Genomic DNA, 27,604 nt, shown 5'->3' on the forward strand with positions numbered 1-27,604 from the left:
GGGGAATGGTGGAGCTGCCCCTTGAACTCAGGATTATCAGGATGATGAAGTCCAAAACTGTGGGCCAGGCTCGGTGGCTCACATCTGTAATCTTAGCACTTTGGGAGGGCAAGGCGGGCAGATCACTTGAGGTTGGGAGTTCCAGACTGGCCTGGCCAACATGGTGAAACTCTGTCTCTACTAAAAATACAAAAATTAGCTGGGTGTTGTGGCGTGTGCCTGTAGTCCCAGCTACTCAGAAGGCTGAAGCAGGAGAATCCACATGAACCAGGAGGTGGAGGTTGCAGTGAGCCGAGATCACCCCCACTGCACTCCAGCATGGGCGACAGAACAAGACTCTCTCTAAAAAATAAAAATAATAAAAATAAAATTCAAAACTGGCTGGGCGTGGTTGCGCACACCTGTAATCCCAGCACTTTGGGAGACTGAGGAAGGCAGATCACAAGGTCAACAGATCGAGACCATCCTGGCTAACATAGTGTAACCCATCTCTACTAAAAATATACAAAACAAACAAAACTTAGCTGGGCATGGTGGTGCGTGCCTGTAGTCCCAACTACTCAGGAGTCTGAGGCAGGAGAATCGCTTGAACCCGAGGTGGAGGTTGCAGTGAGCCGAGATCGTGCCACTGCAATCCAGGCTGGTGACACAGCAAGACTCCGTCTCAAAAAAAAAAAAAAAAAAAAAAAAGAAAAAGAAAAAGAAAAAAAAAGAAAAAAAGAAATCCAAAACTGAAGTCCCTATGTACAGCAGGAGGAGTACATATGGGGAATGCCTGGAGCTTGTTCATATTATTAAGTGCAGCTGGCCAGGTGCTGTGGCTCATGCCTGTAATCCCAGCACTTTGGGAGGCGGAGTTGGGGGGATCACGAAGTCAAGAGATCGAGACCATCCTGGCCAACATGGTGAAACCCCGCGTCTACTAAATATACAAAAATTAGCTGGGCGTGGTGGCATGCCTGTAGTCCCAGCTACTCGGAAGGCTGAGGCAGAAGAATCGCTTGAACTCAGGAGACGGAGGTTGCCGTGAGCGGAAATCACACCACTGCACTCCAGCCTGGCGACAGAGGGGACTCTGTTTCAAAAAACAAAAAGAGCAGTCCCCTTGACTTGGACAGGACCTTTTGGGGAATTTATGCTCTCCATTTTGTGCTCAGAGGGTGGAAATGACTTCCGGCCTACTTTTCTGCCTCCTCCTGTTGCTGTGATCAGTGTCTGATCTTTACATTTTCAATCCTGGAGAACTTCCTCAACACCAGGAACCACGTAGCCCCTGGCTAATGCCCAGCTCCTACTCTTTTCTTTTTTTTTGAGAGGGAGTCTTGCTCTGTCGCCCAGGCTGAAGTGCAGTGGCCCGATCTCAGCTCACTGCAAGCTCCGCCTCCCGGGTTCACGCCATTCTCCTGCCTCAGCCTCCCGAGTAGCTGGGACTACAGGCGCCCGCCATCACGCCCGGCTAATTTTTTTTTTTTTTTTTTTTTTAGTAGAAACAAGGTTTCACCGTGTTAGCCAGGATGGTTTTAGTCTCCTGACCTCGTGATCCGCCCGCCTCGGCCTCCCAAAGTGCTGGGATTACAGGCTTGGGCCACTGCGCTCGGCTTTTTTTTTTTTTTTTTTTTTGAGACAAGAGTTTCGTTCTTGTTGCCCAGGCTGGAGTTACCCAGGCTGGAGTGCAGTGGTGCAATCTCGGCTCACTGCCATCTCCGCCTCCCGGGTCCAAACGATTCTCCTGCCTCAGCCTCTCGAGCAGCTGGGACTACAGGCGCGTGCCACCGCGCCTAGCTAATTTTGTATTTTTAGTAGAGGCGGGGTTTCTCCATGTTGGTCAGCCTGGTCTCGAACTCCTGACCTCAGGTGATCTGCTCACCTCGGCCTCCCAAAGTCCTGGGATTACAGGCGTGAGCCACTGCGCCTGGCCCCCAGCTCCTACTCTTACTCCTTTGCTCTCCAGTGAAGTATTTGTGCCTCCACAGAACCTTCTGCTTTGGAAAAAGAGACCTTTCTCCATTCAATACTGACTGGGCATCAATTCAGAAGACACTTAACCAACTTAGGAGAGCACCTAGCTCAGCTTCTTTCATAGCCAGAGAGACAGATACCCCGTCCCCCATTAGATCACTTCAAGGGAAGAGAATGCTCATGTGGCCAAGGCCTACACAGGATGGGTAGGTTGGGGGTTGGTCTGCTGCTGACCTACCATTGCTTTATCTATCAGAACATTGTACACATTGAAGAAACAGCAACATAGGGGTTGAAGTGTTGACTGACTAGGATTCAAACCCCAGCTCTGCTGTGTTGGCAAAAGGACCCAGAGTCTACCTCCCCATCTGCAAAACGTAATACCATTAAAAAAAAAAAGGTAGTTCTGCTTCTGAGGCCCCCTCCATTAGGCTAAGGGTGTGGCCAGTCACAGGTTCACCAGGCTGGAAGATTCTTGAGATGTGGGTCCCTCTCTCTGGTAGGTCTGGGTTTACTGGAATGCATCTCACACTCCAGGTACCAAGGTCTGACTTTTCAGGAAGATCTTAAGGGTAAGGAGGGCCAGGGAAGGTATTTCACCTGAGATCCTGGCCAGTCCTTCTTCCAGCAGCCAGATGCTGCTACAAATCCAGCAAATTCAAAGGGACAAAAGGGGACCAGTGACAACTGATAAAAATATGATCCTGAGTGACCCAGGACCTTGGGGCTCTGAGGGGGAACCAGAGAGCTTAATTGGCTTAAAAACTAAAAGGATCTGCTGGGCTTGGTGGCTCACACCTGTAATCTCCGCACTTTCAACAGAGGCCCAGGAGGATCACATGAGGTCAGGAGCTTGAGACCAGCCTGGCCAACATGGTAAAATCACGTCTCTGAAAATACAAAAATTAGCCAAGCATGGTGATGTGCACCTGTAGTCCCAGCTACAGCGAGGGTGGAGAATCACTTGGACCCCAAAAGTGGAGGTTGCAGTTTGCTGAGATCATGCCACTACACTCCAGCCTGGGTGACAGTGACTATCTCAAAAAAACAAAACTTAAGAGATCTTTCCAATGACACACACACACACCCAGCCCCATTTCTCTCCACCCAGCCCAGTTCACAGACAATTACTAGTGGAAAGGAGACTTAAAAGAAGTTTCCCATTTTCTGTGCGGGTTACCGGGCTTTTTAGTAGGCCACTCACCCACTACCTTCACCCCAATCCCCCAAGTCCCTACCCTACTTGAAGATGATGCTGTAATTAAGGGAGCTGTGTATTTGTAGACCACAGATTTAACAGGAACAAGCCCACAGAACACCCATCTTTTTTCCCAATCTACTTAGATTTGTTTATACACCAAAGAACCACAATAATTTAGAGCTTCTCCATTTTTATTACATAAAATTGTTAAGTTTTCAACAGTAGGGCTTCTCAAAACACCAGCTGCATGGTATTACCTGAAAAAGACAAGGCAGTTACATTAAGTTCTCGTGTAAATATGAATATACAATCAAGCTTCTGACAAATTATACATCAAGGATATATATAGTTCAAAGATACTGTGCTGTTACCTCCCACCTCCCCAAAACTCCAAGAACTAGCACCTGCAGAGAAAAGGAGAAATACGGAGTCCTGAAGACAGATTAGTAGTCAAAGCAAAGATGCCGCAGGGATTTGAACCCCGTCCTGGAAACCAGGAGTGCCAACCACCAGCATCTTTTGCTTTTTTTTTTTTAAAGCTAGAAAAAGGCCAAAAAGCAAAACCTGAGAAAACAAAACGTGTTGTTTTCTCAGGAAAAGAAAAACCTTCGTGACCCTACTGAAGAGCATTGGAGATCAGGTTCCGCTAAGATGCTAGCTTGGCCAAGTCTGTTATGTTCACCTGAAAGAGTCTTAGCAGAGAATTTTTGCATTCCCACCCAACAGCCCTCTCAGCCACTCAAATACCTATCTTCTCCAGTCTACAAGTTACATGTTCCCACCCAGCATTACAGTTCTTGATGTTATTTCTCCACTTACAGGTTTAAGTTGGTTTTAGTCACTGGACAGGTGTTATATAGAGCTACTTAGCTGTGGTTTTAATATCCTTCTGTTAACAATTTGCAGGCAAATTAATGGCCTTTTCTAATGAAGTGCAACCCACCAAAGACCTCGGCACCATTGTTACCTTGAAACCGATTATGGATCATGCCCACAAGGATCCAAGCTACCGGCTGCATCGAGGTGAGGGGTGAAGGGTCTGTGCTAGATCAAAAGGCACAGGTGGCGATGTGGCAGAGAAGTTGCTTGTGGGGAGACCTTGCTTTTAACAGGCTTCTGGAAAAGCTAGGGAAAACTGGTTGCCCGCTTTCCCCCTTTCCCTCCCCTTCAAGCACCACTTGAGATTTGGGCTTTATTAAGAGCTGCTATAAAAACAGCTTGCTTAAATGTTAAGAGAAGCCCAGGGGTACTTCAAGCATTCCTTTGGATGCTTCACTCCAGAAAGAGTTGAGGCAAGTCCTCATTACTAATAAAAATCAGGTGAGGCTGACACCACTTTTCTTGACCTTAGGATAATAGCGCTTTGTTGTCTCTCTTGCCACAGGAAGGCTCCATGGTTGTCCTACTTTAAGCCTTCGGTGCCTTTAGTGAGGGGTACCTGAAAAATCTTAAAAAAAAGGCTTAGCGCCCACCTCACCCCTCCACCCCCACGACAACACAGCTTGCTCACATGCCAATTACTCCAGCATAAAGCTGAATTCTATTCAATACTATTGTCCCAAAACTGATCTGACTTTGTATGTAAATACAGAAAAAGCTTGTTCACCTGTTGTCCTCATTTTGTCCACTGGTGAATTCACAACTGGAAGCTCCTTCTATAGTCTGAAGAATACCATCTGAAAGAACTAGTGGTTCCCAATCCCCACATTTAAAATGGAATGTTTGGTTTATTTAAAGTAAATAGACTATTTTTTCTTACTGGGTCTGGCTTCTCTGGCCCTTCGCATAGGTTATGTTTGCTGTTCTGAGTGTTCCTGCATGTAAGAATTAAGACCAAGGGAGGGGAGAGAGAAACCCACACAAAAACAATGCACTAAAGATCACTGAACTGTTAAACATTTCCACTTGCCAGTTAAATTTCTTGAAGACTGTTGCTTGTTTGGAATTTGTTTCTTGTCACTGATTTTAAGGTTGCATCTGGAAAAGACTAAAGGCTTCAGTCCCCACCCCCCACCACCAGAAATGAACAAAAAGCATTTTACCTAAAAATGCACGGCAAAATGTACTTAGCTTCAATCACAAACACGACTGCTTAAAACTGCAGAAATTTCCTCAACACTCAGCCTTTATCACTCAGCTGGATTTTTTCCTTCAACAATCACTACTCCAAGCATTGGGGAACACAACTTTTAATCATACTCCAGTCGTTTCACAATGCATTCTAATAGCAGCGGGATCAGAACAGTACTGCATTATTACTTGCCAACAGAACAGACAGACCTGAAGTCAAGACAACTGCATTCTCTGTGAAGTCTGTAAAAAAAAAAGCTAAAACAAGTAAGCCCCACCCGCTCCTCCCATCCCTCCAAATTCCAGGAAAAAAATTTTGAGTATGCTGATAAACTCACTGCAAGGTCTCATACACTCACTAGGAGAACAGAAGGAAGAGCCAAGCACTCATATGCAATTCAAAATCCTGAACAGCTTCATGAAGGATGAAATGCCTCTGCAAAGGAAAATTCTTTAAAAACCCACAGGTCCCCCCACAATGCCTACATAAGGTCAATAGTGTAAAACATTGCCTACCACTCTAAGATCGTAAGCATTTAAAGTTAACATGCAAACTTTGGAAATGTGAAAAAGTACTTTATTAACTCTAGTCACTGTCAATTTATAGACCCTTGACTTTCTGGAAATAAAATGTGTAATTACCTTTTACTCTGATCATTATCTCCCACCTGTCTAAGAGGTTATTTATTCCTTATTTAGAGGGCCTCTATTGCCATGTGCCTGGAATTATTATATGCTCATCACTTTATGAAGAATAAAATTTGTCTTTCCTGCCTTAAGAAAGTTATATTCGTTCTTCCGCTCAAATCCTGATCTTGTCCATTAAAGAGTGTTCGCAGACAAAGTTTCTGAAAGATTAGAGAAGAATCCCCCCCAAGATTGCCCCAACACTAAACTACAAACAGTATTTTATTTAAATAAGGAGACAGCTTTCTAAAAGTATACATTCTCTAACAATAATAGTTTATTATTTTGAATGATTTAATGGTTTTCTACACAATTTACATCACAACACAACATGTAAATTTTAGCAAGAATAACATCTGATTCCAACAGCACATCATGCTATTCCTTTCATAGTCTTCAGAGATTCAATGCTAAACAAATTTCTGTAATTTTGCATAAGGCACTAATCACGTTAGAGGCTTTTAAGAAATTAAAGATGCAAATGCCTCTGAGTGAAGTGTACTATCCCATCACGGAAGCCCACAGGAACAAGTCCTATATAATTTTAAAGAGGCTCGATGGGAACATTTCTCAATCCTGAAATCCCCTAGGGAAGGGGTCAGGAAAAAGTGCCATGGTTGATATTTAAGAACTCCACAGCTCTTAAAAATAAGCACTTATCCCTAACATGCAATACTGCAGATGCAAGTTAAACTTATCTGTTAACAGCTGCCTGCTGTTTTCTGCTCCCAGATGAAATGAAGCAACTCTTCTGATAACGAAGAGATACCTGTCTGAGGCAAACGAAAGATTGGCACACAGCACAGCCTCCTCAATCCACTTGATCCCAACTCATCTCTCATTTATTTCGGCTTCTTTCATTCCAGGATTAATGTAGTGTAAGATTTTCATTTCATTTCGCTTTTATTCTGCTTTTGTAAAAGCAGTATTTTGAGATGGACATTGGCTCTTCATTGTATTTCTCATCAATTCATTATTTTTGTGGTTATAGCTTGACAAGCACTTAGCTTTAAAATGGTAGATTTCCGTAACTTTAAATTGGTAGCTTTCATTTGCTTAAATTTTTTTTTTGGCATACGCAGATAATGTTCTCATCAGTAGTAAGAATCTGAGGGTTATGCTTATTCCCCAGTGGAGGTATGACATATAATCTTTTCTGCCTTTACTTATCATTCACCAAGGAGCTGTTCTCTCTGCATCTAGGCCATCATACTGCCAGGCTGGTTATGACTCAGAAGATGTTATCTGAAAAAAGTCTACAGAAAAAAAAAGTTTCCCCTCCCTCATCAACAAAAGCCCACCCTCTAAAGAGACATTCAAGCTGAACTATCACAATTCTTAATTACGATTTACAAACAGATAAATTTAAAATCACAATTTACAGAATTTTTGAAGCATACCTTAACATCTTGTTTTGCAGCTGAACAAAGGAAAAATATTTCTCCTACGCTAAAAAAAACTTGCTTACACACAACTGAAAATAGAATCTTACTTGATAATACAAAAGCTACCATCAGAAGAAATCCCTTCAGGATCATTAAGCCACTTCCTTTGCTCTGAAGTTTCTATAGTAGTTTTAAGTTATTATTAAACCACCTGAAAAAAATTCCAAAAGAGAACCACACACTACCATATCCAAACAACTTTAGCATTTCCCATAATTGTAGCTAATGTCAGCCCAGTGCTTCAGACCAACCCCCATTCCAATACTTTCCTTCCCCAAGGCTCTATACTTTGAGGGAAAACAGATACAGTATCAAATTATGATACTTTCCTTGCCCAAATTAATGCACTGGTACACCCAGTGGCTCCTATTTAACTTCCCCCAGCTTCCCAATTCAAAAATTGGGGGAAACAAACTAAAGGATTGGGAGTTACTTGCCAACTTGGAAGTTGAGATTTCTTTACCTTTTCCATTCTAAGACTTTAAGTTCTCTGGCATGAGTTTATCTGCAATCATAAACTAAACAATTACCTAAACCCACCCCCCCAATCCCAACCATAACAGGCCACTGCCAACTAATTGCCAGTATTTGCCCCTCCCCTTTAATAAAACTTTTAAGAAGTCACATTATTTGAAAACTTAACTTCAACATTTGGCCTACTCAAGCTCTTCTGAAGTTCTCCTGAGATGACTGAATATGAACCAAAGCTGCACTGTGCTGTATTTTTCAGCTTCAACTGGGAATACTCTTCCAAGGATAAAAGCAGCTCCAGTCCCTGAAGGTGTTCGTGCCAACAGTACAGCGGTACACTCCTTCTCTAACCCAGTTTGTCAATAGTACTATAGCATCTGCGGAAAATCTTAGAAAAAAACATTTTCTCCCCCACCCTCTCTCTTCCCTGTTAAGACCATCCCAAAATACTTCAAGTAAAAAGTAACAAGTTTAAGGGGTTAAGCACTTTTAAAGTCTTATTAAGGAGGGAGGGGGGAAAAAAGAGTAACTACCAGCCATTTCTCCAATAGACATCTCCTCCACAGACCTTAACGTGAGAACTGCTCTAGTTTCTATAAACGGTAAACCTGTGTGGTGTTCTGATTATCCTGATATTGGATTTTCTTGTTTTCTGTAACACCTTGAGTCATTTGCCTTTAGGATTCTAGTCAGACCTATGGGGAAAAGAACTCAAAACATATTTTGCCCCCACCCCACAAAAAAAATACTTAAAATTCCCCCCCTCAGTTACACACCAAACTCCACATTTAGAAAACTAATTCAGGATGAGGAAGTAAAAACAGGTCATCTATTCACAAAACTGAAATACTTCATTACCCCAACTAAACATACAAACTGCTTACAGATTTGCTGAGATTTTGTCTCAATTTTGGCTCTATCAAATTCATTTGGTTTTCAAATTGGTATATAAAAAAAAAACAAACAAACACAAACTTGCCATCTACTATTCCTCCAGGACTTGGCAGTCTGCCCTCAAAAGCTTCAGACAAGAGTCATTGAGTATAAGCCTGAAAAAGAGAAACCTACGACACCCGGAAATCGGCCTACATCCCCATATAAATCCCTTTACAACTCAGTACGAAACTCCCCCGGTACATTAGAAAAGTAAATAAAAGGTTACCATACTCAAGTTCCAGAAAAACAACATATTGCCGACCTCACGGATTTTTACCAACCACTCGCTTTCCCTGTGGCCTTGGCACACTGGCATGCTGGTCTAGGATCCTCTATCTACGCACAACGCCCGCTCGCCTCCTCCGTGTGGTTGCCAAGCCAAGCCGCCTGCTAGCTTCATCACCAAATCGCACTCGCTCCTTCCTGGAATCCTTTTTCCTAGCTTCACCACCAAATCGTTAGCGCTCCTTCCTTCTTCCTAGCTTCCTTCACCAAATCGCACTGGCTCCTGGACTCTTTTCCTATCTTCACCACGAACTGCTGCTTGCTCCTCAGTCCTAGCTTCACCAAACACTGGTTCCTGGAATCCTGTCTGCTGCTGTCTTCCTAGATTCACTGAATCCACTTCTGTGTAGCACCTGGGTCAGCTGCCAATTAATGCTAGTCCTCAGGATTTAAAATATCATTTTAGCTCAAAGTCCAATGCAAAAATATTAAGTTGGTAATTACTCTTGATCTTGATTTCCGTTACGAAAGTCCTTCAAATTTTTCAAACTAAGCTATTGTATTTAAGGCCTTCCAAATTCTTCTAACTCTTCCAAAAGCCTTCTGCCTTAGTTTTTTTAAATTACTCCAGTCCTTTTAGCAGCTTTTTGATGTGATTTTTAACCGACTTCCCCCTTCTAGCTTCAAATATTCTTCTAAATTGGTTCTGGTCTACATAACGTAAAGACCCTCATCTTCTCAAGCTTTACCTTCTAACTTCTGCACCACCAGAATTTAAATTGATAGGCTTTTAAAATAAATTACCAATAATTTCCTCATTTTTTCAGTGCTATTTTATCCAATTTTTGGCTTTGTATTTTTCTATCTTCTATACTTCTCCAATACTTGTCTTAGCTTGTTTTTCGTTTTCTATCTGAAACTCTTGACAATATTTTCATTTTCTATCTTGTTTCTATCTTCCGGTTTTCTTCTAAGTTTGTACATTTTGCCCTTAGTTGCTTTTGTTTCCTAGCTTGTCTAATTTTTTTCTTCTGCATCCTACTTTTCAGGCTTAAATTTATCTTTTGTCTTCTAAAGGTATGTTTTTATCTTCTAATTTCCCTATCTTCTCTATTCTTTTCTTCGCCTTCCTGTACTTCTGTCTTCGTTTTCCACTTCAAACTTCTAATCTTCTCCAGATTGTTTCATCCTACCACTCCCAATTAATCTTTCCTATTTTTCGTCTGCGTTTAGCAAACGCGTTAAGATTAACTGGGCTTTAAATGACGCAACTCTCCCTGCGTCATGGAGTTCAAGGTCTTTTAATCACCTTCGATTTAATCTCATTTTAAATGATCGCCTTCAAATTATTTTAATCACCTACAACTTTTTAAACAACGTTTAAGCTCTGTTTAAATCACCTTCATTTTAATCTAAAAGCACTGCCCTTCTACTGGTATTAATTCAGGGCTCTGGTGTCCCTTCTCTCAATTTTCTTTTAAATACATTTTTTACTTCTTGAAGAAGCTTCATCTCAACCTCCGTCATGTTTTAGAAACCTTTTTTCCTTTTCCTTCCTCCCGCTACACTTTTAACTCTTCATATTTTCTCTTAAAATCTTAACTTATTCAAATTACGTTAAGAACCTAATGCTAAGCAAAATCTTAGTAAGCTACTGACTACATTTCTTAAGCAGTTGTATTAATCTCTGTCTTTCAAAGAGAGAAAACTTATCTGCGGGTTCCTCAAGCTGCGCCTGCCACTTCAGCGGAAACCCCTGCGCTGGCTGCCTCAATGCCTGCCGCAAAGCACGGGCGAGGCCTATTTATTGACGGAGGACAGCTCGCATCACCGGAATTCGATCACCTTCCGCCGCCTTTGTGAGGGAGGCAAAAAATAGTTCTTCGGTTAAAAATAGGTTTTAGTTTTACAAGACTTTTCTAGATTTTTTCATAACCGCTTATGGAACTTTAGTGCAAACTGCACATTCAGAAATATTTAAATTAATAGCATGTGGAAAGATTTGAGCTGAAAACTTTAGACAAAACAAACGTGGAAATCACATTTTAAATGGGTCATCAAACACTTCACAAAATCCCCGGAACTTTTTAAATACCTCTTAAAGCGCTTTTTGTGCTCTCTTGAGGGACAGGAGGAATAGTTTACTACCCTTTGAAGGAAGGTAAAGGTGTGATTGCTCAGGGCTTTACTTTCCATTCCACAACTGAGCCCCAGCCTTGGAGGGACGGTTGAGAAGTGGCAAAATGGCGGACTTTCTCCCCCAACTGCCTGCAGTCCTGCGACTTGCTCCAGACAGCCACACGTTTTGCTTGCTCTTTTATTCGAGAAATCCGAGCAGCACAGGCTATCTTCTTGGGAAGTCTTAGAAACGTGAAAACCCACTTTTGGAAACCGCCTCAATCCCACACCACAGAGCTGCTCCCCGCCTGAGCCCCGGGATCCGCCGGCTGCCAGTGGCCCACTCTGATCTGCGGCCCCGAGGTGCCGCCAGCCCCCCACGGCCCGCACGGAAATTTTTCTACCGTTTTTCAGCTTCCAGGCTCTCCTGAAAGTGCTCACAAGGCAAATCGCCATGGAAAGCAAGTTCAAGTGGCCTTTTCAAGTTGCTCAACTAAGCGAACGGCTTTGTCTCCGAAGACACAGGGGCCTTGGGCAGACAGTCAGGGACACACCCTGGAGTGTTTACACTGCTCTGGGGCTGCTTTGCTCGGGGTCTTTGTTTTGCAGATTCTGTCTTATGCCTGGTTAGGTCCGAGCTTCAGACTTCCTGAACCGGAGTAGGAAAAAAAATAAACCTTTCCTCCAAACCCCAAGACCAAACTGCACGGTTTGAGTGGTTTTATCTAAATACCACCACCCGGGATGGCCAACCTAAAAGGACGACTAACGTAACAGTACAGCTCGTCGCTGCGTCCCAAGGACGCAGGGAAACGGGGACTCCGGGAGGCAGCAGAGAGGACCTGCCTACAGGCGGGCTGAGGCTTCCCGGCGCCCGGCTTCCGCGTTGCTAAAATGGCGTGGCGCCCAAGGGTGCAGGTGAGAGACCAGTGCAGGACCTCAATGCTTTACAGAAGCCTCGGGCTGCGGCCGCGGAAGAGAAAGCGGGGGCGGGGAGCGACCCGGCTGCCTGCAGGGCTGCGGAAGGGACAAAGGCCGGGGGAGGGGCAAAGGCCGGGGGAGGGGCGGCTCGCGAGCGCCGCGCAGGGATACGCGAGGGCCGTGAGCCGCCCTCCCTTTGTGAGGCGCTGGCTCGTGGGCTGGAGCCACCGGTTCTAACCGGCTCTAGCCGGTCCTGGCCGCCTTCCCGGAGCTGTGGCGGTTGGCGCAGCGCGTGACTGCGCACGCGTGCCCCGCCCTAACGCCTGCGCCAGTCCTAGGGAATGGCATGGGGGCGGGGTGGCAGCTGGGCTGGGAACTTCTTGGTCGCTACTCTGCGCTGTCACCGCACTTGGGGGCTGGTCTTCGTTTCGGGGAGCTGCTGCCCAACTTCCCTTTTCAGTCTAGGTCTTCCTTTCCCACCTCTATCCTGTCCTTTGTCATTTCTATAGTCTCGATGTCATCCATTAATTGAAAATCAGAACACGATTCTTGTATAGCTATCAAGGGCTATGGCGTTTTTGCAAAATATCTTCGTCGTTTGTATGTCACCAGGTCTTACTAGTCTAGAATTCTCGGGGCCACTAGAAGTGGTCTCAGGCTGACCTAGCAGTAGCCTAATTTTTTAGAAAAGAAACTGAAGCAATGACCTAAAATGGAGAGCTCTGGGGCACACGAAGCTTGGAGCTGGACGGGGTGGTGAGACCCACCCGCTCTGCTCCCTCACCCCCGGGTCTTTAGAACTTGTATCATGGCTTGTTTTTAGGCAGTCAACTCCGAGGGGAGAGATTAATGACACTGTATAGGTTAAGATGGCAACTACACAATGATACAGCAACTCTGTGAAGTTGATTTCTAAAACCCCTTTGGCTCCCGTAAATGATGCAGGTTGTGTAAAGTGTAGGGGAGCTGCCCTGGGGGCTCCAGCAAATGAGGGTCCTGTTTTCTGGGCCAACTCCCTATCCCCATCTGCCCACATAAAGCAGGGACCGTTGAAGCAGCTCTTCTCAATTGACGCTGGTGAAACTGTTCTTGTTTTCTTTTTTTTTTTTTAACCTGTAAGAGTGGAATATTACTGAGATGCAGCCGGATCCCTTTAGGCACAGTCCTGATGCTTGCTCTGGGGTTGGAAATTTTTTAGTAGAATTTTATCGCTGGATAGAGGAAAATTGAGGCCGGTCACCTCGTTTCGCAAATGGGGATTTGGGGGCCTGGAGATTTTGTGATTTGCCTGAAATGACACACAGCTAATTAATAGAAGAAGCTGTTCTTGAATCCCAGATTTTCCACGTCCTGCTGCCTCCCTTCCTCTCCAGCTCTTCTGTAAGTCTCCCCAACTGCGGTTTTTCTATATCTGGGGGAGTACCTAGGACCTAGCACCTGCTCTGTGCTCTCTCCCTCACTCTAGAGCGAGTGAGATGAACCTTAAGAGCCCTAAAGTGTGTGTCACTGCATTAATTTCTATTACCTTTACAGATTACAGAATTTTTTTTTTTTTTTTTTTTTGGGATGGCGTCTCTGTTACTGAGGCTGGAGTGCAGTGGCGCGATCTCGGCTCACCGGCTCACGGAAACCTCTGTCTCCTTGGTTCAAGCAGTTCTCCTGCCTCAGCCTCCCGAATAGCGGGGACTACAGGGGCCCGCCACCACGCCCGGCTAATTTTTTGTAGTTTTGTAGAGACAGGGTTTCATCGTGTTAGCCAGGATGGTCTCGATCTCCTGACCTCGCGATCCACCCGCGTCGACCTCCCAAAGTGCTGGGATTACAGGCATGAGCCACCGCGCCCAGCCGCCAGAGTGTTGTACAGTCATACCTTGGTTTCCATGGGACATTGGTTCTAGAACCTCTCCTCGGATACCAAAATCTGAAGATGCTCAATTTCTTTTTTTTTTTTTTTTTTTTTTGAGACGGAGTCTCGCTCTGTCGCCCAGGCTGGAGTGCAGTGGCCGGATCTCAGCTCACTGCAAGCTCCGCCTGCCGGGTTCACGCCATTCTCCTGCCTCAGCCTCCCGAGTAGCTGGGACTACAGGCGTCCTCCACATCGCCCGGCTAGTTTTTTGTATTTTTTTAGTAGAGACGGAGTTTCACCGTGTTAGCCAGGATGGTCTCGATCTCCTGACCTCGTGATCCACCCGTCTCGGCCTCCCAAAGTGCTGGGATTACAGGCTTGAGCCACCGCGCCCGGCCAGATGCTCAATTTCTTAACCTACACATACCCTCCCATATCCTTTAAATCATCTCTAGGTTGCTTATAATACCTAATACAACGTAAATAGTTTTTATATTGTATTGATGAGGGAGTAATAACAAGAAATGAAGTCTGTACGTGTTCAATACAGACTCGAGTTTAAAAAATTTTTCTTTTTCTTTCTTTTTTTTTTTTTTTTTTTTTTTTTTTTTTTTTTTTTTTTTTTGAGACGGAGTCTTGCTCTGTCACCCAGGCTGGAGTGCAGTGGCCGGATCTCAGCTCACTGCAAGCTCCGCCTCCCGGGTTTACGCCATTCTCCTGCCTCAGCCTCCCGAGTAGCTGGGACTACAGGCGCCCGCCACCTCGCCCGGCTAAGTTTTTGTATTTTTAGTAGAGACGCGGGGTTTCACTGTGTTAGCCAGGATGGTCTCGATCTCCTGACCTCGTGATCCGCCCGTTTCGGCCTCCCAAAGTGCTGGGATTACAGGCTTGAGCCACCGCACCCGGCCAAATTTTTCTTTTTTCTTTTCTTTTTTTTTTGAGATGGCGTTTCACTCTTATAGCCCAGGCTGGAGTGCAATGGTATAATCTCACCTCACTGCAACCTCCACCTCCTGGGTTCGAGCAATTCTCCTGCCTCAGCCTCCCAGGTAGCTGGGATTACAGGCATGCACCATCACGCCTGGCTAATTTTTGTATTTTTAGTAGAGACAGGGTTTCACCATGTAGGTCAGGCTGGTCTCGAACTCCCTACCTCAGGTGATCTGCCTCGCTTGGCCTCCCAAAGTGCTGGGATTACAGGCGTGACCCACCATGCCTGGCCTTTAAAAATACTTTTGATTCACAGTTGTTTGAATCCACAAATGTGAAAACCCATAAAGGGGCCAAGGCTGTTGGATCATTCCAGACCAGCCTGTCCAACTTGGTAAAACCCCGTCTCTACTAAAAATACAAAAATCAGCCAGGTGTGGTGGCACTGCCTGTAATCCCAGCTACTCAGGAGGCCAAGGCACGAGAATCACTTGAACCCGGGAAGCAGAGGTTGTGGTGAGCCGAAAGTGCGTCACTGCACTCCAGCCTGGGCGACAGAGTGAGACAATGTCAAAAAAAAAAAAAAAAAAAACCTCTAAAAAATGAAATAATAAAAAAAGGCAGCCTAAAATTGCCATGTACTTTAGTTAGAAGATTAATAATACATTTGATTATGTGGCCTTCTCACCACTCTTGGAACTAAGGATCTTTTTAATGTAACACTGAATTTTTTCAAGGCACCTTTTCTCTGGACTATATCCGTGCTCCTTTTAACTTCAAAATGTCTGATGGCAGCTGCTCCCTCTACTAGTCCTTTAATATCATGTTTGTTCCCTTTCACTTTGTCTCAAACCTAGGCTTCATTTGGGCCTAAGGACACAAATATAAAAGGGCAAATTTGTTTAAGCCAGTCATCTCATGCTCCCCTGAAAAAAGCCCAGGCTAAAATTAGGAGGCCCTTGGTTCTGGTTTCTGGCAGTTACTCCACTGACAAACAGCCCTGTGACCTCAGGCACCAACCCAAATAACTTCCCAGTAGCAACTGAGATATGTAAAATGAGAGGATTCGATGCAAGAAGCCATGATGCTGATTCTTTAAAATACAGTAAACAAAGGGGTGGGGAGAGGACATGAAAGATTTTAGGCTGGGACTGGGCGGGTGTGGGCGCGGTGGCTCATGCCTGTAATCCCAACACTTTGGGAGGCTGAGGTAGGCAGATCACCAGGTCAAGAGATCAACACCACCCTGGCCAACATGGCGAAACCCGATCTCTACTAAAAATACAAAAATTAGCCGGCCGTGGTAGAGGGAACCTGTAGTCCCAGCTACTCGGGAGACTGAGGCAAGAGAATCGCTTGAACCCTGGAGGCAGAGGTTGCAGTGAGCTGAGATGGTGCCACTGCACTCCAGCCTGGCAACAGAGCGAGACTGTCTCAAAAAACAAAAAATAAAAAAAGGAAAGATTTTAGGCCTCCTGGCTGTACCTCTGAGAAGATGGGATGCTGGAAAGGACTAAAAGGGCAAAAATTTAGCATCCAGCCTCCAAGCATACAGTCAGCAAGGCTCTACCTTAATCCTCCTGACTCATGCCAGGCCAGAAACCTCCAGAGAATGCCAGAATCCACTCCACCCCTTCCCTGATTGGCAAGTCCAGTCAGGCTTAGTCAAGAGACAAGCTTCTGAGAGGCCCTTCATCTACAGCCCTGGAGCCCAGAGGCTGGGGTGGCTGAGTCTTCATGGCACCTGGATTCCTCCCAGGCCTCCTTTGATTTTTATCTAATCCTATAATTTTTTATTTAATTCTACATTTCCAGAGCTCTCTAGAAATGCATGTCAGAAATGAAGGGCAAAGACAATCCCAAGAAAACAACTTGGTTTTTTTTTTTTCTTGAGACAGTTTTTTGCTCTTGTCGCCCAGGAGAGTGCAGTGACAGGATCTCAGCTTATTGCAACCTCTGCCTTCCAGGTTCAAGCGATTGTCCTGCCTCAGCCTCCTGAGTAGCTGGGATTGCAAGCGCCCGCCACAATGCCTGGCTAGTTTTTGTATTTTTAGTAGAGATGAGGTTTCACCATGTTGGCCAGGCTGGTCTGGAACTCCTGACCTCAAGTGATTCGCCTGCCTCTGCCTCCAAAAGTGCTGGGATTACAGGCATGAGCCACCATACCCAGCCCAAACTTTCTTGTTTTCTAAAGATTTTAGGAATTTGCAGTTCCCAATCCCCTCCCCTGGCTCCCCACCTTCCCAGAGCCGATTTCTGGAACAATGTGACCTTCCGTTGCTGCTGCACAAACTTAGGCTCCCTCACCTACTGTGACCACCCCCATAGCAGGAAAAACCTACAGAGATGATGACAGAGCTCAGAGCTCTATTATACAGAAGACAGAGCATTGTTTTCTAGGGGATTTGGAACAGCTAATAATTTACCCTGTAGAACATGTAAAATCATCCCTTGAAACCCACCGGACAGGCCCATCACTTCGCAGAGAGCTGAGGGCAATTCCAGCAAGAATGAGTTACAGAAACTAGAAGTGGCTGTGTCATTGACCTTCCCGAAATGATATGCGGAAGAGGCAGCCAGGGCCTCTTCCATCACAGCCCTGAATGACGAGGGCAGGAGGGCAAGGGAAACAGATTCTCTCTTCCTGAGACAAGAAAACATCTTCTAAACGTACCCACCTCTACTTCTAGGAAGGATTCCTTGTTAGATAGAATCTTCTTTTGGGGAGGGGAATAAAGGAGAAAGTGTCTTTTTTGTTGTTGTTGTTTCTTAGGAGAAAGTGTCTTAAGAGAGCAATTCCCCACCCCCCAGCCTGAGAGTTCCAGGCTCCTAGTTCCTTCCTTGGTCTATTCGCTGCATAATGTACTTGGCCCTGGGCCCTGAAGCCTGTTGATGGATCCTTCCGGAAGGCCTGGCTGTGGCAGCCCAGCTGTAGCACTGTGGGCTGTAGGATGACAGATTGACATCGAGGGGCACAACGGGGCTGTCCAGAGGAGATGTTTGGCCCCCTTCCTCCCCTGCTTAAAAACTCTGCAGGACCCCCCTTGACTTCATCCTAACCTCTAGTTTCTAGACTTCCTTCCCAGGCTGCCTGCCCTCTCATGGGCCCCTCCTTCTCAGCCCAGTTAGTCTTGGACAGAGACTTCCTAATCGCCCTCCTCTCCCCCAGCAGAACATAGTCCCCATGCCTTCCTGGGGGCCTCCATCGTCCCTGCTGCGTCTGCAGAGCCGTCTATCCATCCCATGTGCATCTTTATTTTCTGTAATGTGTATTGAGTGCTGTGCTCACAACAGCCCTGTGGGGGAGGCGGTGTTGCTCTCCCCTTGGACGAATGAGGAAACTGAGGCAAAGAGCTGTCTTTTTGCCGTATCACCAGAGCCTGGCACACAGTAGAAGCTCCATGTGTGTCTACTGAGTAATGACTCAATGAATACATTGGAATAGTATCTTTTTTGGAATTTATAACACACACACACACACACACACACACACACACACAGAGAATACTGAAAAGCTCCCACAGGAACAGATCATTCCACAGGAACAGAACGGATTTAGACTTGATGTAAATGTGACTGCCCATCATGATGGAGTGGAATGGCACTGAGCTAGCTGTACTGCGTGGGAAACTGGGAACTGCTTTTCTCTGGAGGTCTGTTCAGAACTTCTGAACCGACTGCCATCCACAGAGTCAGGGGAGAAAACCCGGAGGCCACCTATGGTTTCCATGCAGCTCTGATGGAGGATTCACCCCTCTACCTCCTACCCACCCCCTGCCCAGTGCAGGGTAGTGAGCCGGGCTCGGCCCTTGCTGTCCTTGCCCCATGATGAGTCACCGCGGGAGACGCCTGCTGAGTGAACCTTCCCAAGTGGCCTGAAGGAACAATGAGGCTCCCAGGGAGTTGCAGCTGCATTCTTGTGGCCCTGATGTGTTCAGTTACACTTCAGGTCCCTGGCAGATGTTTGTATTGGCCTGGCACACCCAGCATGAGGCTCACTGAGCATTCTCCATGAGCATGCTCCCTCACACACACAGATACACACGTATATTCATTCTTCCTCAATGCAGGTGTGCCCCACATCCCACAGACACACATCTCCTGGGACAAGGGGCCAGCAGCCACAAGGTTTCAGGCGCTTTGCTGGGGGTGTTTCTCAACAATGCCAGATTAAAACAGAAGCCCGCAGAATGACAGGGCCTTCTCCTGAATGGTAATAGCTGGTCAGAGCCACCCAGTGTTTGAGTGGAATGCACCTGTAGGTAGCAAGTTCCCATTCCCACAGGTATCCCGTGGAAGCTGGGTGACCTTCCTAGGGTTCTGCAGTATCCCTGCATTGCAAAGAAGCTGGTCAAGATTGAAAACTTGAGATTTTTCTTGCAATCCTGAAAATCCATAATTCTAAGTAGCCTCCTCATGTTACAATTGAAAAATCTAAGACTCAGAAAAGTTACATTCCCACAGCACTTTTTAGAGATGCGGGCAGATGGCCTCTAGGGCCCGGATATCTCCCGGAGTTAGCTGTAGGGCCACTCACACCCTGGCTACCCACCCTCAAGCTTTCTCCTGGAAGCTTATTCAAGGGGTCAGGCTGCATTTGGTCTAGCCATGAGGGGAACAGATTAGTACAGGAAGTGTTATAACAGGAACAGAGCCCAGGAGAGACTGTTCTGGCTAGAAAATTCCAGAAGCCAGGCCGGGCGTGGTGGCTCATGCCTGTAACCCCAGCACTTTGGGAGGCTGAGTTGGGCAGGTCATTTGAGGTCAGGAGTTCGAGACCAGCCTGACCAACATGGTGAAACCCCGTCTCTACTAAAATACAAAAATTAGCCGGGCATGGTGGTAGGCGCCTGTAATCCCAGCTACTCGGGAGACTAAGGCAGGCAGGAGAATCGCTTGAACCCAGGAGGTGGAGGTTGCCATGAGCCGAGATTGCGCCACTGCCCTCCATTCTGGGTGACAGAGAGACTCCATCTCAAAAAAAAAAAATGATGTGTAGGATTTAATAGACTTTCATGAGGGACAGGGGGTGGGGAATATCCCAGACAGAATAGGTGAACAGAGACCCTGCACCTCCACACCTCAAATTGTCAAGGCTTGTGTGAGGAGGAGGAAATGACTGGCCAGGTGGGTGCTGGGTGCGGGTGTTGGCAGGAAAGCAAGAGAAGACTGCTTTCTGGGCTGTCATGGACACCTGGAGAGGGACGTGGACATGGCTCTTTGGGAAGAAGGATGGCTTCTGAGCTGGGAGAAGCCCTGGCTTCCGGAAGCATTGTCTGGCTGCTCTGAGCAAGATGGCAGAGCTGGGAGAAGCAGCAGAGGGGAGGGCACTGAGGCCCAGTGCTGCAGCCCAGGCCAGAGGTCATGGGGCCTGGATTGGGGGTTAGGGGGGTGGCCATGGGACAAGAGAAAGGAAAGGCTGTGAAAGAGTGGCCTGGGCCGGGCGCGGTGGCTCAAGCCTGTAATCCCAGCACTTTGGGAGGCCGAGACGGGCGGATCACGAGGTCAGGAGTTCGAGACCATCCTGGCTAACACGGTGAAACCCCGTCTCTACTAAAAAATACAAAAAAACTAGCCGGGCGAGGTGGTGGGCGCCTGTAGTCCCAGCTACTCGGGAGGCTGAGGCAGGAGAATGGCGTAAAAACCCGGGAGGCGGAGCTTGCAATGAGCTGAGATCCGGCCACTGCACTCCAGCCTGGGCGACACAGCGAGACTCCGTCTCAAAAAAAAAAAAAAAAAAAAAAAAGAAAGAGTGGCCTGAAGCTGCCTGTGCCCCAGTTCGGGCCTCCTCCCTCCTGTCTCTTGGTGCCCCAGCCCTTCCAGACTCCTGGTCTTTGCTGTCTTTGGCCCATCTTCTGGGAATGCCCCTCTGCAGCTCTCCGGAAGGCAGACTTCTCGCCCCCCTGACCTCAGGGCACTCCTTGCACAGGACCCCTCTGGCCAGTGTCTCAAAGTTGCCACTTATCACCACCCCATCAGTAGTCTCTGTCCCAAGGCAGCCTACATTTTCCCGGATGACTATGTGTTTGTTAACATGATTCCCCCACTCCTCTGAGATCAAAGGGGACAAAGGGGATTCCAGAGTTTCCAGTCTGGTTGGCAGGGAGGCCTCAGGCTCACTCTCAGTACAGACATGAGAGGCAGGCAGGTCTGTGCCAACTGAGGGAGGGTCCCTCTCACCCTGGACAAAGGGCAGGGACATCACAGGGATGCCATTTTGCATTCCCAGCTGCTGCTGCTGTTCAGGAAGAGCCTAACAGGAGGTGGGGTGGAGCCTGGAGCCCAGAGTAGGGAAAGGAAGGCCGGGAAAGGGGAAAGAGCTGCCAAGGCCTTCCCAGCTCCTTTTTCTCCCCTAAGTCACCTTTTCCCCTTGGAAGCTTCTAGAGATAGACATATAAAATACTCCCCCTGAGAAAACAGTGGACCTGGATCATTTCTGGAGAGTAGAAGTGCTGAACCCACAATATTTAGGTGCCCCTGGGCTTGTTCCGCCCCTTCTGCCGTTACTCTCGGGGAGGCACGCCTGCGATGAGCTGATCTGATCTGACTTGAGTACTGCTGTGACGAGGAGGGTGTAACTCCTCCTCTTTGCCCTCTCAGGAGCAGGGACCCTGGGGCGTCTGGGACCTGTCAGGCACGGGGGATGGCTCTGGTATTTCATGGCAGCTCAATGCCCCACATGCCTGAAATTCTGATGCGTCCACACTCCACCGGTCTTCTGTGGCTGTCCCTGTGACCTGGAGGCCATCCTCGGCCTCTTCAAGCCTGCAGCCTCCACAAGTGGAACTCAGCCCAGCAGGGCCTAGAAGAATGTGGAGCTGGGGACTGAGTGCTGGGAAAGGAATCTGGGTGGAAATTTCCATGACTCTTCTGCTCAAGCAAAGACTGTTGCTGAGGCCCAAGTTGTCAACAGAGACCAGGGCCCAGGTCACAAAGGGTCACTTTTCCTCTCTCTGGGCTCTTTATCACCTACTGCCCCACCCTGAGCCAGGGCCGTAAACCTCACGCAGTCCAGCAGTCCATCCTTCTCTGTTCCTGCCCTTCCCACCCCCGCCCCCACTGTTCGTGGGGGCAAGACCCTTACTTTCCCTACTTGCACTGACCTCCCTCCACTGCTCCCCGTGGTCATGGCCACTCTCCCGGCAGTGGGAGCCCCCCAACTTCAGGAGCCAGGTCAAGACCCCTTTCCTTCCCCACTGAACAGTCAGTCCATGCTGCAGACTCCTGCGGCCTTCCCTGCCAGTGACGTCACCAGCACGCCTGGGAGTGTGCCCTTGACTTGGTGACTCAGCTGTTGTTTTTATTTTTTTATTTTTGTTTATTTTCTTCTCATTGTCCAAATCCAACTCAGCTGTTGTTATCCTGAGCTATGATGTGTGGCTTTTATTGCTGTTTGTCATTGTCACCTGTCTTGAAAACAGAGTTCTTGTTTTCTTATAGTTCTGCCTCAGCTCAGGACCGCTCTGCACATGACTTAGGCAATGTCCGCCCACACAGTCAGTCCCATGCGGCCTTGGGCTCGTGCTGGGACCTCTGAGAGGCTCACCCCCGGCCCGGCTGGTGGTCCCTGTGGATTCCCCAGCCAGATCAGGCAGAAGTGTTTGTGGTTTGCACCTCTCTGCCCCCAGCTAGAATTCCAACCTGGCCAGTTCTAAAGACTGAACCGTGTGGACTCAGCCCTGCCTGGCATAGTCTTCCCTGGAGCCTGGCTGGCTGCACCCAACAGCTGTCAGCTCTGGCCTAGAAATTTGGGGGTCCTGGAGACAGCAGGTCCTGCTGCCTCCCTGTCCTCCATTCAGCCTAAATGTCCACCTCCTCGGGCGCCTTCCTTCAGCTCCCCTGCAGACCATAGAAGTCTCCCCACTGCGCACCCATCCCCTGCTCTTTGGCACTCCCCACTCGGCCCCAGGGTGTCCTGCAACATCAACATCGGTAGCATGACAGAGGGCTTCGTGGAGAGAGGGTGCCCGTGCTACCAGGATCCACAGGCTCAGTCTGAGCCTGTTTCCTGTTTGTGGTGCCCCCTTCTCAGGCCTGTGGGGATGTCAGGAACTTAGGACAGCGCCTGGCTCCAGAGATGTGGCTGCCTTCCTGCCCGCTTTCGGTACTCAGCACAGGCAGGGTTCAGTGCAGCAAGTAACAGCTACGGGTTACTGGATCAGTTGCAAGCACTGGCGACTGAGAGATCCTTGCAGCCCTCCTAGACCCCCGATCTGACTGGAGCCAGGCCCACGTGGAGAAAGGGTTAAACGTTGGCAGTGACTTCATCCCTGCATTGGAGCAGGCGGAGGCAGAGTAGGTAAAAAAAAAAAAATCAGGACAGAGGCTGGGTGGAATTTTCCAGCGCTCATAAACAGGACCAGTCAGGGTTGCTAAGGGAGGTCACCATGGAAACAGTCACGTGAACCTGCCTCCTGGTTATTCCACCCTGATCGGGAGGATGATGCAAGCTCCAAGCCTGTTCATTGGCTGCCACCTTCCTCTTGCCACCGAAATCTGGTGGGAGATTGGCCGAGGACAGTTGCTGGGCTGGAGCTAGCCTTTCCCTTTCTCCCCCACCCCTCCCACAGAAATCTGCTGGAAGCTGTTGTTCTGAACCAGAGAAGGATGAAAATAGCTGCCAAAGATGTTGCCATAGCAACTGCTTTCCTTCCTGACCTTGGGAGTTAGTAGTTGACTTTGTAGTTGAAGTACTTTTCTGAAGGCGGATGAGGCTGTCAGCCATTTTACACTGACCTAACTTTCTTTTTTTGAAGGTGAACTCCCTCATTTTCCATAGTCAAGGAATTTCTGTGCCTCTACCCATGGCTTTGGTTACCAACCCGCCCCTGGGGGTCTTGGTTTCTTTCTGTGAAATGGGGTATTCATTTCAGCACTCAACTACCTTCTAGGCTGGAGGAAGGCCTCAACTTTGCAAATGCTCTTAGTAAACTGTAAAGCTCCGTGCACTTCCACGTGTCTTTACTTGACCAAGACTGACACTCCCTTGGGCTAATGGCTCTATAAACTGGGGAATGGGGGCAGCTGACTTGTTCAACAAGCCCAGAGCCCCAGGACAGAGGACCCCTTTGGAGTTTGATTCCTGTTCTGTCACCAAAAGTCCCTGGGACCTTCAGCAGGTCACGCAGGCCCCAAGGGACTCATTTTCTCCTGTAAGAGGATGACTTTCTAGTTACCTCAAGAGGCCTCTTCCAGCTCTGACATTCCATGACACTAAGTTAAAGGCCGACCTGCTTTCCATAATAAATCTGTGGAACTTATCATCCATATAGGAGGTGAAAATACAGACAGCTATCCTGCACTGAGTCCTTTCTACATGGCAGGCACTACGGCACATGCATTCACTCAATTTTCACAGAAGATAACTGTTATGATTACAGCACCTACCCATTTTACAGATGAGGAAATGGAGGCCCAGAGAAGTTAAGTAAACTTGCCCAAGGTTGCACAGCCAGTAAGTAGCAAGGCCAAGACTTAAAGCCTGGTGGTCCAGCAGCTAGTACATACAGCTGTCTTTCTAGGTACTGACTAGAATGACGAAAACAACATGGATCAGTTCGTAGCAGGTAAAATGTTGAGTGGAGCAAACCCTGGATGAGGCAACAGCAGCCCTGGGCTCTACCCTAGGCTGTGCCATTAAGTGGCACCCTGTTACCTCCAGCAAGTCACTCTTCCTCTCTTTGTCTCAGTTCTCCCATTAACCGGCTGGGCATGGTGGCTCACACCTGTAATCCCAGCACTTTGGGAGGCCAAGGTGGGCAGATCACCTGAGGTTGGGAGTTCTAGACCAGCTTGGACAACATGGCGAAACTCTGTCTCTACTCAAAACACACAAATTAGCTGGGCATGGTGGCATACGCCTGTAATCTCAGCTACTTGGGAGGCTGAAGCAGGAGAATCACTTGAACCCGGGAAGCAGAGGTTGCAGTGACCCAAGATCGTGCCATTGCACTCCAGCCTGGGCGACAGAGTGAGACTCCATCTCAGAAAAACAAAACAAAACAAAAAATAAATAAATAAGAGGTTAACCCAGATCTCTGAGGGCCTTTCTACACTAAACACTCTCAGTCTTTGAGAGAAAGCAGCCCAGAGAGACAGGTACCAGCTTGTCCGAGTCACGGAGTGAACAAGCACAGCCTCACTGGCTACCCACTAGCTTTGATCTCAACCTTTGAAACAAACAAGGTTTGGGAAGGGTTGTTTGAACCTAGGGCCCATGAGCCAGAAACAGTCTGTGGGAGTGTCGGCTGTGACTCTTCCGGGAAAACTAACTACGTTCCATTTTAAGGGGGTCCTTTATTCAGAGATTAAGCCTGTGAAAGGAAAACAAATCTTGGAATCCCAAAATCACTAAGCCACGGGAAAAGTCAAGCTGGGAACTGTCAGGCAAACCTGCTTCCGATTTTATCCCTAAATAAGATAGCTACAAAGATTAAAAAAAAAAAAGCTATATGCCTCCCTCACAATTTGCCCACAAGGAAATTCCTTGTGGACAAAGGACAGACAGAACTTAAAGTCATTCCTCAGAGGCTCACGTGAGACTATTGCATATCTGATTGCTTCCCCTGCCCTCTGATTTCACTAAACCAGACTAAGGCATAAGTGACTGCTCCTCTGCCCTGCTCTCAGATGTAAATTGCGTATACCGTCACAGGCTAATCAGAAACTCAAAAGAAAAGAGTGCAACCCTTTGTCTATTATCTACCTCCTGAGGCTGTGTCATGGGTGTGTCCTTAACCTTGGCAAAATAAACTTTCTCTTTTTTTTTTTTTTTTGAGACAGAATCTTGCATTGTCGTCCGGCCTGGAGTGCAGTGGCGCAATCTCACCTCACTGCAACCTCCCGGGTTCAAGTGATTCTCCTGCCTCAGTCTCCCAAGTAGCTGGAATTACAGGTGCCTGCCACCATTCCCAGCTAATTTTTTGTATTTTTAGTAGAGACGGGTTTTCACTATGTTGGGCACACTGGTCTCAAACTCCTGACCTCAAGATCCACCCGCCTCGGCCTCTCAAAGTGCTGGAATTACAGCGGTGAGCCACCGCGCCGGCCGGCAAGATAAGCCTTCTAAATTGGTTGAGACCTGTCTCAGATATTTTGGGTTCACAAGCCCTTTTTGTATCTTTGATGTTATAAAGAATTTTTCTTATGAAACGGTGGTGACAGTGCAGGGTAATTTTGTTATAATTTTTATATTTGGGAAAAGTTGGCTCACCATTTGTCAATATTTCCAATACTTAAAAGTTGCTCACCGTTTGTCAATATTTCCAATACTTAAAGATGTATTCTCCGTCTCTACTAAAAATACAAAAATTAGCCAGGCATAGTGGTACGCCTGTAGTCCCAGCTATTCGGGAGGCTGAGGCAGGAGAATCGCTTGAACTTGGGAGTCGGAGGCTGCAGTGAGCCAAGATCACGCCACTGCACTCCAGACTGGGTGACAGAGCAAGACTCCATCTCAAAAAAATTCTCAAAAAATAAAATAAAAAGTAAAAATAATAGTTTAGGGCCGGGCACGGTGGTTCACACCTGTAATCCCAGAACTTTGGGAGGCTGAGGCGGGTGGATCACCTGAGGTCCAGAGTTCAAGACCAGCCTGACCAACACGGAGAAACCCCGTCTCTACTAAAAATACAAAATTATCCGGGTGTGGTGGCGCATGCCTGTAATCCCAGTTACTCAGGAGGCTGAGGCAGGAGAATCGCTTGAACCCGGGAGGCAGAGGTTGTCGTGAGCCTAGATCGTGCATTGCACTCCAGCCTGGGCAACAAGAGGGAAACTGTCTCAAAGAGAGAGAGAGAAAAAAAAAAAAAATAGTTTCATGAATTGCCATGTTATTCATACCCAGCTCCAACAGTTACTAACTCCTGCCACTTTCCTTCCATCTAGACTCCCAATCCCCTGAAGGGGATCAGAATATCTCAGCCGCCCCCAATGCCACTTTGGTATAAGGATAATTTTGAACTGAGGCATTTGAGATCAGACAGATGCAGAGAGAAGCCTTTCTGGAGCTTTCCTTATCTGACTACAAGCAAAAACTCTTAGAAATGAGGACTGCCATAAATATCCTCTTCTGGGGAAGGTTTATGGCCTTGAAGACAGAAAGTCTGGCCAGGCACGGTGGCTCACGCCTGTAGTCCCAGCATTTTGGGAGGCCGAGGCGGGCGGATCACGAGGCCAGGAGATCAAGACGGTCTCGGCCAACACGGTGAAACCCTGTCTCTACTAAAAATAGAAGAAAAAAAAAAAAATAGCCGGGCGTGGTGGCGGGCCCCTATAGTCCCAGCTACTCGGAGACTGAGGCAGGAGAATGGCGTGAACCCGTGAGGCGGAGCTTGCAGCGAGCAGAGGAGATGGAGACCATCCTGGCTAACACGGTGAAACCAGACTCTGTCTCAAAAAAAAAAAAAAAAAAAAAAAAAAAGGACAGTCAGCACTGAGATGAAACTGCACAAACAAATCTTACTAAATTCAGAGTGATCTTCCACTAGTTTTCCCCATATATTTACCGTCCCATGGTTTTGTAGCCCCCAGATGCTTAAAACCCTTTTCCTTTTGCCTGGTCACATCTTCAGGATGTACTGCTGTCTTGAAAATGATATGGCCGGGCGCGGTGGCTCAAGCCTGTAATCCCAGCACTTTGGGAGGCCGAGACGGGCGGATCACGAGGTCAGGAGATCGAGACCATCCTGGCTAACACGGTGAAACCCCGTCTCTACTAAAAAATACAAAAAACTAGCCGGGCGAGGTAGCGGGCGCCTGTAGTCCCAGCTACTCAGGAGGCTGAGGCAGGAGAAT

At 47.4% G+C, this 27,604-nt stretch overlaps 1 long non-coding RNA gene across 1 annotated transcript; it reads right to left on the minus strand.

The window, feature by feature from the left end:
• Nucleotides 1–3,333: 3,333 nt before the first annotated feature.
• On the minus strand, nucleotides 3,334–12,096 carry LOC112606061. Its single transcript, XR_003115584.1, has 2 exons — nucleotides 5,590–12,096; nucleotides 3,334–5,473 (listed from the first exon to the last, which is right to left on the minus strand). It is a non-coding gene; the product is annotated as an uncharacterized LOC112606061 (long non-coding RNA).
• Between the last annotated feature and the right edge of the window lie 15,508 nt (nucleotides 12,097–27,604).

Source organism: Theropithecus gelada, chromosome 14, assembly GCF_003255815.1.
Source record: "Theropithecus gelada isolate Dixy chromosome 14, Tgel_1.0, whole genome shotgun sequence".
Lineage (NCBI taxonomy): Eukaryota > Metazoa > Chordata > Mammalia > Primates > Cercopithecidae > Theropithecus > Theropithecus gelada.